This window comes from Osmia bicornis, chromosome 9 (genome assembly GCF_907164935.1).
Source record: "Osmia bicornis bicornis chromosome 9, iOsmBic2.1, whole genome shotgun sequence".
NCBI lineage: Eukaryota > Metazoa > Arthropoda > Insecta > Hymenoptera > Megachilidae > Osmia > Osmia bicornis.
In genome coordinates this window covers 3,426,882-3,444,259 of record NC_060224.1, presented here as the reverse complement: position 1 = coordinate 3,444,259, position 17,378 = coordinate 3,426,882, and the positions used below count along the sequence as shown (strand labels likewise).

Sequence of the window (17,378 nt, the reverse complement as noted above, 5' to 3'; positions counted from 1 at the left end):
GCGCGACGCTGGAAAGCGTTTAACGACCGTGATTTTAATTGGCAAAGTTATTCGAGCACGCTCGCCTATCTTCCAGGACACCGGGCGACGATGCTTTTAATATTCCACGACGCGTTCGTTCGCGAAAACTCGTGAATCCACTGTAATATCGTGGAAATTAGTGCGCTGCAAGCTTTCAGCATTTTATTAAACGTTTAAGACGGCCTTCTTTTTTTTTCTGTCACGGAAATACATAATTTAACGACTCGGTTAATTTCAATTTGCTTTGAGTAATCTCCTCGACGCGAAAGAGTAATGAAACTTTTCATACCGTCGAGTGTTTCCCTTTTTCAAGGATCATTGATATCTCAAGAATTTTTAATTAAGTCTCCGAATTTTCAACATCCCGAAGGATTGTAATTTTAATTAAGATTCAACATTTTGATACTGTTGCATTTTGATACTCTTCATTTTCAAGAGTCATTAATATCTCAAAACTTTAAAAAGTATTATCTTTATTAAATCTACAAACCTTCGAGATTCTCAAGAATTTTTTTTCACCTCTTCACGATCTCAGCTTATAAATTCATTGCATTCAGAACAATGGTATTATAGTGGAACAGAAATCCTGTTTCCTGGTTGCAAAAGAATGCCCGTCTCGTTTGGCAGAATCCAAATTCGCCTGCACCAGGTGAACGACCCCTTTAGTTCCCGGTATTTTCTTTGGCAATGCTTCACCGAACGGTGTTGCATTTCGTGGTGCATTTCGCGGTGCATTCTTGTCGCGGTGACAATTTAGATCCGAAACACCGAGCCCGGGCCAGCATCATCAAGCTGAATGGTGTTTCTAGAATCGATAAAACGCTTCGGGTCGCGTCTGACCGCACCGTGTTCGATTTCAAGGTGGGATCGGGGTCAAAGAGAGTTTTAAATAAGCGGAGACAGGTCGTCCGGGTTGCAACCCTTGGACAGTGGGCGGTTCGGGTAATGTAAATTTAATCCGAAACTTCTGATTTCTATTCTCGAAATTTTAGCTTTTCAATTTTTATTTCACGAACATAAATAGATGGAGGCGTCCAGAGAATAGGGATCCTAAAATAGAAGGGTTGAAAATTTCAGTGAAATAATTTCAATTAGTATGGATCACGATTGACCCAGGTTTCTAGAATTAAATGATCAAGAAGAGGTCATTGAACGGGATCAAAATTGTTTTTCTAAACGAAACAGTCTGGAAACGATTGCTCGTTCCATTAGGTCGGTATGCGTCTAACGAGCCAGTTAACAATTTTATCGCCTCTCGACCGCCATTTCCTCGGGGTGAAAGAGAGAAGGAGATCTCGAGGATAGAGTTAGAGGGACTTTGACCAATTACACTGAAGAATCTCAGCGTGCAGATACGCTGGAACGCACGAAAATGCGGGCAACTTTCGAGAGGACTCAAACCTGCCCGCGACGACGCTTACGGGTCTAATTAATTCAGAGTTTTAATTAACCGTTTCTGGTAATTGAAGGTAATTTCCAGCTGACGTGCAGCTTGCCTCTGGCATTACGGTATTATAAGTAGTTTGCATCGCGTGCGAAATTTCGTTCGAATTTAGAAATCATAATAATTTCATAATAATTTTGCGAAGAATTAATTTTTAACAAGAGAACCAATATACCAGAATACAGAATACGGGAATCGTCTCCCGTGAACGCGATTCAGTTCATCGAAAAAAGATGAGAACTTTGTTCGAAAAAATCGACCAACTTTCGAATGGAGAACGTGAGCAGGGAAGGGTCCGTAAAATTCTGTGTCGTGTAACGAGCGAGAGAAAAAAAGAAGGGAGCAGGATTTCTGAAAAGAGGAACATGCCTGTCGAAACGGGCCGCATTTAGGCGGAATGCGACCTTTTCCATGGAAATTTTCCGAAGATGCAGCAAGGAGTAGCGTACTTGTCCCGAAAGTGAAGTTGTTTTTGTCGTGCATCTGCTCGTTGATCGATCGTCTCGTTTCCACGTTCGCGATTTCGTGTCCTCACGGGACTTTTTGCCTTTCCACCAGAAGAAGCGCAACGTTTTATCGCGGAAAATTTATCGCGTCGATTCGTTTGTATAAAACGATCACGATACTGTCAACAAAGAAACGTTTTCCTCGAGCACTCGTTTCGTACACCAGCTAACGACGTTCTTGGCTACTTTGTTTGTAACGACAAGTTGATGTATCGCTATCTATAGTGTAGTTGATAACCTTAATTAATGTGCAATATTTGACCCTAATTTCGGGACGGAATCTTTGGACAGGAACTTGGCAGTTTGTACTCGAAAGTGGAAGGAGTTGAGAAATTGTCAAAGTAACTTAGACTTGGATATTAGATCATTTTTAATTACTTCAATTCTATTTTAATGATTGAAATTGTAATTTTTCAAAAATAGAAACATTTAATTTCTGAATTTTTAATTTCAACCTGTCTATTTATTATCTTGCTCTATTAGCATAATAGCGCAAAGCGTTTATACTAATTATTATCATAATTTTACGAATAATTATACGTAATTTGCAGTGTCGGTCAACGATGACCTCCATGGTATTCAATGTGTTAAATAAAAAGTGTTGTATTCAGTGATTGTTCAACGGTATTGGAGCCTTAATTAACGCGGTTTTCGGTGACTCGATGTATAAACGGAAATCGGGTTATTCGAAAGGGTAAGGGGTGTGTGCAGAGGGAGAAAAAAGTGGCAAATAAAAGGCAGAGAGCGGTGTCAAAGAATGGCATCGCTAATTCGTTTTCGTTCCAAACGATTTCCTCTTTGTATATTAAAGTTTACGAAGCAATTCGATTCCTGCTCATAGTTGGTCCTCCCTCGCATTGTCCTCACAAATATTTACTCAATCTGTTTACTTTTGGGATGTTCCTCAAATTAAAATGGTTCCTGGTATTAAAGAAAATGAAAAATTTACTTCAAAATTACAACTGATTCAGAAAATTAAAAATTAGATATAATAAAACTGTACATTTTTCACATTTAACGCGTCGCTAATTATTCGTAATAATTAGAGAGGAGTTGATAAATTTTTAAATATTTCGCAGTGTTGAATTCCACACGATAGAGAAGGTCTTGTATAGTTTCGAAAACAGGGTTCGATCGTTTTGTTTACCTCGGTAGTCGACGGTGGCGAATGTTTATCCAAAGCAGCCGATGTGTCCCGCCGTCGATAATACCCTTGGCTGTAGCGACGAGGCAGTCTGACGCCGGCCGTCGTTGCGAGCGGATATGTTGTGGCCCGTCCCACATCCGCTTATCGGCTACGCGATCCGACGAACCTCGAGGATCACCACGCGAATCGATCCGTGATCTAACTACCACGTGTTTCTCAACCATTTAACATAAACAATTTCTTATTAATCTTATTATTCCTCTTTTACATTTCGATTAAAATTATTCGTGAATACTGTTCAATATAGAATCGTGTTTGATAATTTTTCATTAATTGAAACCGGATGTGAAGTACCGAAGTGTGGCTAGGTGAGAAGTTTATCAGTGATGTAATTAAAAATGTTAAGTTTCAGAACATTTGATTGATTTAGTATTGGTTCGAGTCAGTGTTATAGATGATATAAATGATTTTCATATCATTAATATTTATATTGAAAAATATTGTTTATTCGACTATTGAAATTCGATATGAAAATCAGGCAAACGTTATTGATAAACGGAGGGTTTTTTTCGACGTACCCGTGACAGAGACGCGTCATTGCGATTTCCGTGCTGGAAATGAAATTCGTCGAATATTCGATGGATTCAACCATTATTGAAGAAAATAATGATGTCGTGGATAAATCAAGTTCGCGTCTCTCTTACTCTTTTATCGCTCTTGAACTATCTGTATTTGAAATTTTACGGTGGTTTCTGGATTTTTAAATAAAATTATATATTCATTAAAATTTTATAATATTTCTTAAAAAATAGTTCAAGAGATCAACCCTTGACTTAGAGTTCAAATTTCATTTTAAATTTGTTTCCAAATTTGAAAGCCTTTTATTCAGAAATTTCTGAGCGTCTAATTTTCGTCTTCGTAGGTCTGGGTCATGATTGACCCAGGCAGAATCGAATACCTTGTAAGTTCGTTAGAAGATAGCTCTCTCAAGATAAGGCGAACGTTTTCGAGCAGACTATTAATGGACGCCACAAACGTGGTCCCATTAAGCGTAATAATGCACGTCAACGACAATAAAGCAATCGTGGGCGGGAAGCGTTGAAAAGATCGATGGCAAAGAAACAAAAAAAAAAAATGAATGAAACATGCATGAAAATGGTGGACGGATCAAAGGGAGGATCGCAGAGAGACGGCCGGTCGTGAGAAAACGTTCGTTGTTCTTGAAAGAGGACTCTAGGGAAGTCGCGATTTTCTTTTGACACTCAAAAGCTATTTTCTTGAAAGTATACGACGAAAAGTTGAGTGACTGATTCGATTTGTATCTGGAGATTGGGATGATTCGAATGAAAAATTTATTTCACCAACAGGGAGTTGAAATGTTGGATTTAAAAATGGATTTTTCAAGGGAATTCGTCGAAACGTGGAATTAAATCAAATATGAAAATTAATTTTAATTCAGAGAGATGAGGAATTAAATAATTGTTAAAATCGTCTTCAAAGGGAATATCAATTTCGTGTTGATTAAATATAATTTCATTAGAGCCAATATTAAAAAATAATAATTTCTATTAGAAATTAATTAACAAAAGTTACAAACAGAAAATTGTAGTCATTTTCGGGATTTTTTTTGTTGCGTCTAGATAAACTGCTTAGAGCGAAACAGTGAAAATGGATGGGGTCGTGTACTTAAACGACCCTTTGATAGGGAAGAGTGTTGGTATTTGAGTGTCTCCCGTTGGATCCACGGAGCGGGGCTAATTAGCAGTGTAATTTCGACTTTCTGCGGAGTCGACAAGAATTACGAGGCTCCACCGGTGTTGCAGTTTGCGGTAAGTCCAAAAATTTTTTATCGGCCTTCGCTAATGAGTTTTTAAGTGCGTTCGCCTGAATGCCAGCTCTAAGCGGAGTTAACATCGCTTTCTAGTGTTTTACCACCGAATCGGGTAGCACCAGAATTCTATCAGCTTTTTTATCTTCGACAACTCGAAACTGTTTTATGATACTTTCTTTTCTTCAACTTCTTAAAAGCTCAAATGATAAATTGCAATATTTTTAGAATTCTACATTAGCTCATTAAGTAGCGATTGAAATTTAAATTCTGTATTATTTTTTAATATTAAATTCGTAGCAAATTATTATTACTCGTTGATGAAATAAAATTAATCACAATTGGAAAAAATTGACAAATAAACGAGACAGTGATGCATCGAGTCGCGTTTCACGAAACAAATTAGAACGCTCGTAATTAGTAATTAATTATAATGAAATTAATTACAATTGCGAACGCGTGCGTGACTTGAAAAATTGTGCATTTTATTGGTATTTTGGCACAGTTTCGGCGCAATTTGTATGCGATTCGAATTGACGATTAAATTTGCGATCCACCTAATACAACGACAGTTCCATATTTTATCATTCGCCAATAAAACGAGCATCTCTCGCGTGCTCGTTACAAACAGCCGGGGCAAAAGTATTCGAGTACTTTTGTTCAATTCACATAATGATTTTGTCGAGAATCATTATCGTTCGCGCTTGAAAATTCGTGGAAACAAAGTCAATATCGCGCGTGGAAATTGGAGAATATTTGCTTTGCACATTCGTGTCTGCGAATTATTTTAATGCGATGTTTCGTTAACGCGTCGATTCGTTACGTTTACGTTAAACAACATTGTTTATTTTATTATAGAAATCGTACAATATTAAAATTGTACGCGAAAATCGAATTGGTGTTTGGAAAAAAGCAATCTCGCGCAAATCACCAGAGGCGTTATAAAATTCGCGTTATGAAACCGGAGGGATTGTCATCGAATCGAAACTAAAGTGTTGAGTTTGTTTCCTCGATGCTTTTATTTCTATCGAAAACTTCACTAAATTAATTGTTCAATTTTTCTCCATACATTGGAACACCATGGTAAAAAATTTCAAAAATTTGGACCTGGGGTTACTGCACTTTGCTTTTGTATCTTTATTTAAATTCTAATTCTAATAGACTGATGTGCTATTCTTGTTCAGTCGTCACTTTGAGAGACTCATTTGTGGCTCCTCAGAAGTCACCTAGATTCATAAATAATTTCGAAAATAGAGTTAGAATTTCAAGAGAGTGACTTGTCATTTCCACCAAAAGATAATTATTTTTATTAATAATTTCAAAATTGTGCGAGTTGAAATTCAAATAAAATAATTAGGTTTGCAGTTGCAAATCAGCTGTTCCGAAAGATGCCACTCTCCTGAACGATTTCGAAACCGTGAAATTACAATCCTCAATTATCCAATTAACTCCGCATCGTGATTCAAAGACAAATTCTAACGAACTTATCTATCACTCGCACTGACGGTTCCCTTTTCGCGCACCTGTGATCCCATCTGAAGACGGTGAGGTCAGCCAACAGCAGCCCACTCGTGAAGGTACGAGAAACGGTATGGCACGCTGACACACCGCAAAACGTTGAACAGCATCGGTTATTTTCGCGCAACGATAAAGCCGGCGAATGCGTGTCGCCAGACGGGAAATGCGCTTGTTAGAACAGCTTCCTCTTGGCTTGCCTGCCACTGTACATATCCCTGCTTCAAGCGACAGCCAGGAACGCGGCCGTTATTATACGGCCGTTGCATCGGATCCGCGTCTGCCAGATCTCGTTTCCCGACTTTTCACCGTTAATAAACACGTTGTCTTACGAGATCGAATAACTCGCTTGACCGATTTTCCCGATGATTCACCAGTCATCTTGCGTGGCAAATGGTTACACGAAGCATGCTAGACAAGCTTTAGTGACGGATGTACAAAATTATCTCTTGCTTCTCACTTTCAAGAATTATTAATAATTCACAGTTGCCAGTAGTGATTTTTTCTTTTTACAAAATTTCTGCAAAATTATTGCCCCAAGAATGATAGGAATATTCAAAGAAAATTGTGCATTTCGATCGAGCGAGTTATTTTAGCAAATCGAACTTGATATTTCGTGCAAATTACTAAGAAACTTATCAATCGTTTAGGCTTCTAAATCATGCTAGAAATTGCTTTTACAAAAGGGTTTAAACGAGGGGATTAAAATGATTGGTCGAACGGGCTGTGAGTTCGACGTAGAGAGCTAATATTAGGATAGCTTTGTTGATCGAAAATACCGTTCAGTGTTTGCTAGTCTTTAATTGACTGGAATTCATTGGGGCACTCTGAAGTATCGATTTCATTCATAACCTTTGGCATCGTAGTTCCACTGTTAAAATGTAAAATGGTTTACATCGAGAAACAATGGTGAACTATAATTTCGATTTCAGAATTTTCATTTTTCTTTCTTAGTCTAATTTGTGATGGCTTTTTCGAATTTTAAGGCGCGCTTATAAAACTACATCGTTATCGAACCGGTTAACAATCACCGTCCATTTGCTTTGGCCGGCTTCACCCGGCTCTGTCATTCGTTCTCAGAGTCAATTACCTTGTTGAGCCTCGCTTTCGGTCGGTTAGTTCAACAGACGACTAGCAAAACGCCGAAACAATCATGACTAATGTTGTTTGAGGATCAGCGATCGTGTTCCAATACAATTATAAGTTTCATGTAATCGACAAATTTTACCGATTCTTTTATTTTCCTAATCAGAAATGTTAATGGTAGAAGCAGACAAATTAGAGCTTAAAATATTATTCGTTTATCGCATCAAGTTTAACTGACATATATGGCAAATTTTTATAAAATAGAATCGTTGAATAGTATTTCGCGGCTTTATACCACCCCATAGAATCCCTTGAATCCCTTGAATACAGACAGCCATTGAATGCGTTTCCAGTGTCTCGAAAGCTGAAATGGCTGTTGAAAATCATGAAGCGGAATTTAGGACGCGATCGTAAAGCGGTTCGAGCAAGTCTCTACTCGGTATCCTGTTAAATATCCAGTGATAATCTTTCGAATGCGGAAAACTATAAAGGATATTCCATAAGAAAATTCATCCGAGAATTTTCCGTACGTCATCAACGATCCGCGAAGTAATTTTAACTTTCAATTAAATCGACTCGACGGAAAATGGAAAATCGTCGGATGCCAGGGGCAAGATTTCTTTATACTTTATTTTATTTTTCGCGTCATCTTGTTAGACGACCTTTTTCTCCCTCGATCTTCTTGACTTCCTTAACGTTGGACGCTGAAAGGAACCGTCTCTCTCTATCTCCGCTTTTCTTCCTACCTTAAAGAAAATTCGAATTGAATCGCGACGGAAGTTTACCCAACAGCTTTCAACAGACATTGAAAATGAAGTAAATTCCAAAATCGATTCGTTTCACCTTCTTAGATGTTCACGCTGTTCGCATCGAAAAAGCTTCCAAAGAATTCTTCGTTTCGGAGTACTTCAGTGTTTGATCGAAGTCCTTTTTCCCGAAAGAAGGGAAACGAACTTTCGAAAAATCGTAAAGAGACCTGTGCGGAAGACACAGGTGCATCGAAGGATGTCTCATTGTTTCCCTTAGGAAGAGAAGAAAGATAGAAAAGGAGAAGAGGTAAAGGTTCATTGTCTCCCGATTTCTACGGCATACAATGCCATCCAATTTAATGATCGGAATCTGAAAGCGCAACGGAAGTTTCCTTCTGCCCGTTTCGCATTCCATTGTCGGTGAAAACAATAGATGATAGTACGTTTCTCTCTCCTTCTTGTCACTGCACTCTTTATCACTTGCTTGACTTTCGTTTCATCCGAAAAGTTTCTTTTCCCCGATTAACACCTTGTCCCAGGATCTAATCCACTGAGGATCGTTGAAGAAGAAAATATTAATTTTAATAATAATATTGATACGTTGTATTCTGTGAAAGTTACCAGTGACAAGCGTCACAAATTTAATATAATTCAATAAGAAAAAGAAATTAAAAGGGAGAAACATTAAGGAAAATTCTAGTTGAAGAATAAAATATTAATTTTAATAATAATATTGATACGTTGTATTCTGTGAAGATTACCAGTGACAAGTGTCACAAATTTAATATAATTCAATAAGAAAAAGAAATTAAAAGGGAGAAACATTAAGGAAAATTCTAAATACCAGTGGATTATTGTCCCAGCTTACGTTCTAGTGAAAACTGGGTTGCTAGAGTTTCATCCATTTCATTTGGCAGAAAGTTACAAGCTCCTGCTTGGAGGTATAAAAGTAAGAAGCTTTACGTATTATTCTTGCTTCAATGCACTTCGTGGCGATCTCAAGAGATGTTCGTTCTGGTCAGAAAGGTCATTTCTTTTCTTGCTTTTTCGAAATCTGAAAACCAGGTTACGATTCTCAAGCTTCATTCATTTGGAGTAATTAAAAAGAAGAGAGAGAAAGAATTCTATTTACAAAATTTAAACATACTTGAATTCAATGAGACTACAAATTAAATTTCTTTTGCCCCCTCGAGATTTCGCTGTTCGATGCAACGCGTCTTGATTAAACGTCTCGATTTCGAGTGGCAAGAATGAAAGCAGGGAGGTTTTAAACACAGTTCGTGCTTGAATTCCATTCGTGTAAGCCTCAAGTAAACCGCTGCCTCGAGACACAAATTTACTATGTCACACGAGAGGGTAATAGTCACCCTCGGGGTGAAGTCTGAAAATTGAACTATTAAATCCCTCGATGGTTCAGATAGAGAAGGTAGCCATTAATTCAGTGTTGCACACACATTCGTAGAGAATTCCACGTTACCTTCTGAAGAAAAGAAAAATTCAAATAAACCTTCAATCCATAGACACGATAATCTGATTTTTATTTACGGCAAATTATCATCAATTCTTTTCATTTCGAGTAATCAGAGTCTGGTGGAAAAAAGAGGACGAGTGACAACCGTTTCGAATCGATAATCGTAACGGTAATTCAGTTCTGGACGATCGCGAAAAAAGTAGGTTAATCCAGTCTTTATCAAGGACCGATTCAGATTTGTTCGATAGCCGACTTGACGATAAATTCAGGACTATGCTCGACCTTAAGGTGGGACTCGTGGGATGAACTTTCATCCCTCATAATCGTAAGCTGCCCACGTGTCGATCGGTTACATAAAAATGACTGAAGAGCCAGGAAAGTCTATCATAAAATTGGTATTACAAAAAAATTGAGTAGACTGTTGGAGGAATAAAGGGTAATAGTAGGTGAGAGCTAGGAGATAAAGGGGTATAAAGAGTGCTTTAAAAATATTAAAATAAAATAAACCTGTCAGTCAAACTTTAAACGATACCGCAGATTATTCGTTCGTGAATAATTCTTTTGCATCGTTTTAATGAACCTTTCGAGAGGAAAGTCGTCGTAAAACAGCGGGCCTTTGAGAAAATTCTCCGCGTTTCTGGTGCACAATATCGTTAGAACGAACGAAGGAAAAGCGGCTCTGTAGGGGAATTAATTCGACAACGAAAAAGAATAGTGGAGTAGACTATCGTTATATTGCCGCTGTGAGAGTAACAATTTTTTAAGTTTTCAAACTCTAATTAATTAATCATTTACAATTTTTACATTTATCATTACACTGGAAGTCGTACGCTCTCTCCAAAATCACAGCTAATATTAATATTACAGTAGTCTCTCGTTATATTGCCGCGGTGAGGGTAAACATTTTTTAAGCTTCCAAATTCTAATTAACTAATCATTTACAATATTGCTGTATATCCGGTACACAATCGTCGACAATCAATTTTATAATAAGGTTTCTTCTCTTATTATTTTACAAACTTTTACGTAATTAAAATATTTGTATGTAATAGAATCGCATGTTACTTACCACGGTCATTGGTGATCGCATGTCACTAAGTATCAAATGCAACCTAATTTACTATTATTATTACCGTAATATAGTAATTAGGGTAATGGTATTACTATCATTATTACATCTAAACCACTAATAGCGTTATAATCTCTCTATTGCATCCTCTCAAGCATCATTTCGTAATTTTCGACAAAATGGAAAGAACAAAGCAGTAGCAACTTAGTTTCAAAGATTTTATAAAGAACGAAGGAAATGAACGATCATCTGACCACAGCGAACAATCCATCTTGAGGTTGCTGCGGAGTGAATTCAAACAGGGACAACACTCTCAAACCTCTCTATTTTCATTGTTTTACGTGGATAAAAAGTCTGATGATTGTTAGACGACGAGGGACGCGTGTTTCGCGCAAGAGGAAAATCCTAGTAACCCAGTTTCCAAGATTTCGAAAATGCAAGGAGAGAGCAAACGATCGGCTAGCCACAATGTAGGACGCTGTCTCGTTGCTCGTACAATGTCTCTCTTTTCTCTGTCGACTTTTAATCTTCTGATGGAGCCGCTTCCTTTTTTTTTTTTTCCCCCAGGCAAACGACGCTCCGTGCAATTATCGCGGCGTCGCATTACCCTGCGCCGGATTAGACGTCTGTTTCCCTCGGAGAAAGTCCGTAACACTTTCTTTTTCGTGGCAGCTTTGAAACATCGTGCAAAGAGACTCGCGGGACAAATCGCGTTAAACATCTTCCTCTCAGCGACTCTGCTAAGATTTTGCACACTTTTTGTCCAGAGATACGTGCAAATCTTCAGGGTACATCTCTTCCTTTCATTACTTCATTGGAGGGAGGATATTTGATTTATTCATTGTGAATATCGAGTTATTAATCAACAGTTGAATAATAATTATTTATATTTGATAGGTATATTGATTTCCAATTGCCTGATTCTTTTCACCAATTGAAAATATTACCCTGTTAATTGTATCGCAGTTTATGAAGTCGGGGCTCTTTAATTATACTTAATTAAATAGCGATCGTAATTACGAAGAAACATATTTCCATGGAAGAAATGTTCATCCGAGCAGATGTTTGTTCACGTGATATTGCAAACGTGGAAAGAACAAAGTTCCCTTCCGAGTATTAATAATTTCACGGTGTACTCGTTTGAATATTTCGACAGTGAACAGAATATCGAATTTTTTTCTTTCGATGATTATCTGTAACGTTGATCAAACATTGGTATATTCATTATCGAGTTTCGTGTTACTGGAAATATCTTCAAATTTTCAAATTGGTTGAAGAAAAATCATTCCATATGTTTCTTAGAAAAATTCAAAATTTTTACATTACAAAAATAGTAGAAATTCGAATGTTGTACTATACATGATAAATTTAGAAAAATTGAAAATATCAGAATCTCAAATTTTAGTGTTATTATTATATGTACTTCGTTTCAATGACTGTGGTGTAGAAGAGGGTCAGTAGAAAAACTGTGCAGGAAATTGGTGGTTGCTGTCGTTTAGGATATCTCAATGGCACGTAAACCACCCCTTGGGGTGTACGTAACCGATGCGAATCAGCGAAGTAGAAGACTCAGATACAGTAGTTCTGTGTTTCCTTTTTTTCATTTTTTTTTTTTTTAAGCTCTGCCGAGTATTGATTCACCTGGTCAGTCGTGTTAAAAGATAAGCTTGCACCCGCCTTCCCAAACCCGACGAATCGTTTACGACCCATTTATGGGGGATGAGACTCTGTGCTGTGAATTGATTCGCCAAAAATATTCCACCGTTTGGCAGAGGCGAGATTTTTCTAAAGAAAAACTTTCGTAATTAGTATTTGATTAAAAATTTGAAGCACGAAAATCACGGGTACGTGATATCAATCATCAAAGTAATAACGAACAAACAAGCAATTAAATGTATGCATATTAATCAAAGGCACGAAAATATCCGGATAAATTATAACATGTAAATAAATCGAAAATATGGATTACAGAGGGTGCACGATTCGTATTGATTGTAATTACGATCTCATTAAAAACTATCTCGTTCGGTGTACGGATTAATTAAGGGACCTCGCATTTACGTTGAAAACGAAGTAAATACCAGAAATTCAGCACACACTGATTACTTAATAATTGCGTAAAATTTCCATCGAATGATTAGTAACATAATACAAGTTGTTAATATCAGTTACTTTGTACTAATTAATGGCCCTTTAATTATACCTATGCGCACCGTTGGTGAATTTCGTATTTGCTTCTTGCCTTGTACAAATTTCAATTATGATTTTAATAATATGCTTTAATTAAAATAATTGGGGGATTTTGCGTATCGAAGATACGGTATTCTATATAATAAATTAAATATATGTTATTGGATATCGTATATTATGTTCTCATTGTTTATTTTCACGGTTATTGAAAATTGAATGGAAAATGCTCGTTTTAAATAAACTTGTGGTTCAGAAGGGAGAAAGTTAGGGAAACGTTAGTAAGAGGAAAAGAATTTTCAACTTTTAATCCTCTCGACAGAAATGTTTCTCTCTCTTTCTACGTAATTTTGCGTGCTTTTTACGACAATGTAAAGGGCAAAGTTTGTCCCCTTTTTATCGTTTACACAATCTGCAATGTTTGCCGAGTTAGCCTCAGGGCGAAAAATAATTTGATATTCTTCTCAGGTTTGCATTTTCTTGTTAACGAGAAGTCATAAGGGAAAATGCTAAATTATGCGAGAAATTGTTTAAAAATCCATGAAATTAAATATTGCATGGTGCCTCCTTTTCCCATTTTTTGTGACTTTCTTTTCCTCCCCTTTGTTCTTCAACATCGAAGAGAGAACTTTATTTCTTCGCTGACTTTTCTTGAGTTTACACTTTAATTGAGTAAAAGCACCTTTCCTTTGGACGTGTGAAGTTTTCGTTTTTAAATTTCATGACTGTAAGAAGAAGTTTGAGAAAAGAGAAGCTACTTGAAAACAATTGTACGTCATATTTTTCTTCTTCTTTCTTTAAAAAAAATGTAAAGTTATGATTGTTTAGAAATATGTAAAATGTGCTAATGAATTTTCCTCAAATTATTAATAGAACGTCCTTTTGTCCAACGTACTTAAATCAAACTAGTACAAAGAAGAGATTTAGTCTCACGGTTTACCCTGGGTCTTTGCAGAAATCCCGAGAGATTTCTTACTCAGGAAATTCCTGAAATTCCTTGCAAGCCTCGCCATCTAGATTATCGTCAAACAAATCTACTCCATTACATTGCTAATCTCAACCCTTTAACTCCTTCGTGTCACAACATTAGCCTGAATTCAAAGAAATTTTTTTGAAAACGATTTATTTAAAAAAATGAAAGCGAAGTGGATTTTTTCTTCTATATGAATTGGAGGGTCGAAAATAAAAGAGAGTAACCCTTTGATGGTGGAAAATTTTTTGTTCGCCACTTTTCGTTCCATTAACCGGAGGGAAAATTTCGCGACATTTCAAAGGAAGTTGAGACACGTCGGAACATTTGTCGTACGTCAAACTGTTCCGTCGAGACACAGCCAGTTTCTGGAACAAAGTTCCACTTCATCCGTGGGGATGATCGATTTAATGAAATTCTCAAAAGTCCACCGGCTCGGCGAATTATAACGCTGGATATCGGCCGGATATTTCACGGTTCCATGAATAATTCATTTGCAATTTGTCACGCGATTCAATTTAACTTGGACCTAAGGTCCTTTTGATTTCACAACGGCCACCGTCTCCCGGCCCGGCCTTATTAAGGGCCGTCGACATTTTTCCGCGCCCTTTATCCAAGAAAAATTCTCCAACCTTCGTATCCGTTGCTCCAATCTTTTGCTGATTATATTTTCACTCGTTACTAGCCTTATTAAATGTATTCCTTTACATGAATAATTTCAACGTTTTATAAACTCCTCAGTATTCATCATTCTGATTGGTCAAATAATAGGGGATGATATAACGTTTCCATTGAAACGGAGATTATATTCTTGACCCATACCTAATTGCTTCGATTAAAAGATGATAGATTTTGAATAATCCAGGTTAATCCTTTGAACGATCGAACGGTGGGATCCAAAAATGATGAATAATCATCATTTTTGAATTTCATCCTCGTTCATTAGGTTTTCAATCGTCTGAAAGGTGAAATCTACCATGGGGGCTCTTTTGAAGAGGCATCTGGGAATTGGCAAGAATTTAAAAGAAACTAATTTTCCTGTTCGCGACAAAGGAACTTCCAATTTCACGAACGTCGAAAGAAGCTTCGAGTATCGACTCTGTTCGAGACCAGACTACGGAAACTCGAACATACTTATCACAGGGAGATAGAGTACGGAAGTGCATCATTTTTTTTTCTTTTTTTCATTTCCAACTTGAAACGGCCTCGAATGCTCTTCGTGAGTCACGATTCGCCTATCTCGACAGCGTTTGTCTCTGATCATACAGCAGTATCACGCGATCCTTGAATTAAACGTTACACCGTCCGCTATCTTTGTAAATTTCGTTTAAACGCATCGCATTATCTACGAGAAGATCGTTCATTTCTATATTTCCAAAGCTAGGGATAATTATTGCGAGAAACGTTCTCGCGTACATCTCGCGTAGATTTTAATTGAAAACGAGGCCTCCGACAATACGCGACGGAACAATGAATAATCAGGGAGAAACGCGCGATAGCCGCGTTAATCACACGACGTTCCACGTTCATTGAAACAGATTGGTTAATATCGAACAGCGATTCCCGTGGCAAGAAAACAATTTACCCGATGAATTTACCGAACAGAGAACGAAACCGACAAAGATCGATCAATTAACTTCGCTAATTACATTGTAAATCGGCGACGTGATTGCGCTTTAATTTCGACGCGAGTCCCCCGCTTAATTAGCCGAGACTCTGTGCCGGCTCGATTATGATCAACCGAGTATGGTAATTAAGTAATAATTTAGCCCAGAGGCGGTGGACGAAGAAGAGGATATTAAATACCGAAGTAACAAATTAGTAAAATAACTACGGGGTTCGTTAAGCTGCAGAATTTTCACGAGCGTTAGGCGTAGATTCAGCAACGTTTTGAAAATTACTCGGAGAAATCAGGGTAGGTTGGTGAAAATAATAATTCAAAGTTGTCGAGAGGAAACTCGGTGAAACGAGCTCGCACGTAGCAAGCGTATCGATCACGAGGACGATATAGCAAGATCGTGGCTTGTATCTTAAAAATTCACCGACGTTGGAACCAGCGTGGCCGATAGTAATCGACAACGAGGTAGAAAAGCCGAGGCTGCCTTTTCGTCACGAAACTCCTTCGATCCGTCTGACACGATATTCTTTTCGCTCGAGCGTCAAACATGATTGATAAGAACGGGCCGATAATGTGGAGAAGCTCATTCACAAGGAGAAGAAGAAAGAAATTGAAAGATACAGAATAATATTGACCTTAAAGTACCGTCGCGAATTTCTTTTATATTTTTATAAAAATAACACTCTGGTAAACTTTAACGGCAACTTTTAACGAGGACGATAAGGCCGACGAAATCTGAAGTGGAAATGTGAAATTAATTCGCTAGCGAAAACTTCGGTACAACCCCATCGGAGGGTCATTTCGATTAACCCTTGTTATAAAAATAAGTTGGACGGGTAGGAAGCATTCGAAGTCTCGCAATCGAAGAACACCCACGCGACGGTGTTCCGCCCGCACGCGCGCCCAGAACTTCCGGTTCGTGCTTTTAAGCCGGTCGTGTTCGGCTCGGAGCATACAAATGGAAGCTGGCTACCTACGCGTGACATTTTCAGGAGTGTACGAGGAGACAGGTTGAAAGACGAAGAAAACGAGTCGCGGACACGGCTGGAAACAGAAGAACCGGGCTACGAAATCGGACTCAAATCGTGCCGGGAATGAAAAGAAATTCAGCTGAACGATGGAAAATGGAAAAGGGCGTCGTTGTGACCGGTGTAATAAAACGTGATTCCGAGCCAGCTCCCTGAATGGATTCGCTATAAAAATTCGAGCTGTGCTAATCACGTTTTCAAATTGAACTTGGAGAAGAAAAAAAAGGAAAATTCTTGGGATTACTGTTTTTGCAAATAGTAATTGTTTGTAAATAGTTTCCTTTTTCTAATCCACTTCTTACATCGCGCTGTCTGTTTCAATTGGGACGCGTTCTGTAGCTGAAAGCTGGCCACGCGATTTTTAATTCGTTTTCGCCCGGGATAATCTCGAAGGCCGACGGTAAGAGCGTTTTCTCTCGTTTATAAAGCACGAGGGAAGTTCGTTGGCTGGTCATGAATTACAGTCGCTGGCGAGTCTCTCGAAGAATATCAAGTAAATCGAGCAAACCAAGCAAAGGAGATTCGCTAAGCAAGCGGAAAAGCACTCTGGTGAAATACAAATAAACGACCAACGGACACGAGAGAAGAGTAAAGAGCGAAGAAAACTGATTATCGTTGATCCTGGTAACTAGATGGAAGATACACTTGGAATTTATTCATTTGCATTCGTTCCACGATTGATTTTCAATAATTTCAATTAGTTATTACATCGATGGAGAAAAGTGAAAAAAAGGAAAGT

General features: G+C 37.8%; 1 protein-coding gene across 2 annotated transcripts in view; it reads left to right on the top strand.

Annotated features, from left to right (window-relative positions):
* Window positions 1–3,221: 3,221 nt before the first annotated feature.
* The window catches only part of LOC114872084 (octopamine receptor Oamb), a 63,526-nt gene continuing 49,369 nt past the window's right edge, over window positions 3,222–17,378 (top strand). The window contains exons 1-2 of one of the 2 annotated variants that reach the window (XM_029178858.2): window positions 3,222–3,486; window positions 4,759–4,947. The gene's annotated coding sequence lies outside the window, so the exon portion shown is untranslated. The remainder of the gene's footprint in view (window positions 3,487–4,758; window positions 4,948–17,378) is intronic. The other variant, XM_029178860.2, reaches the window with a different exon arrangement.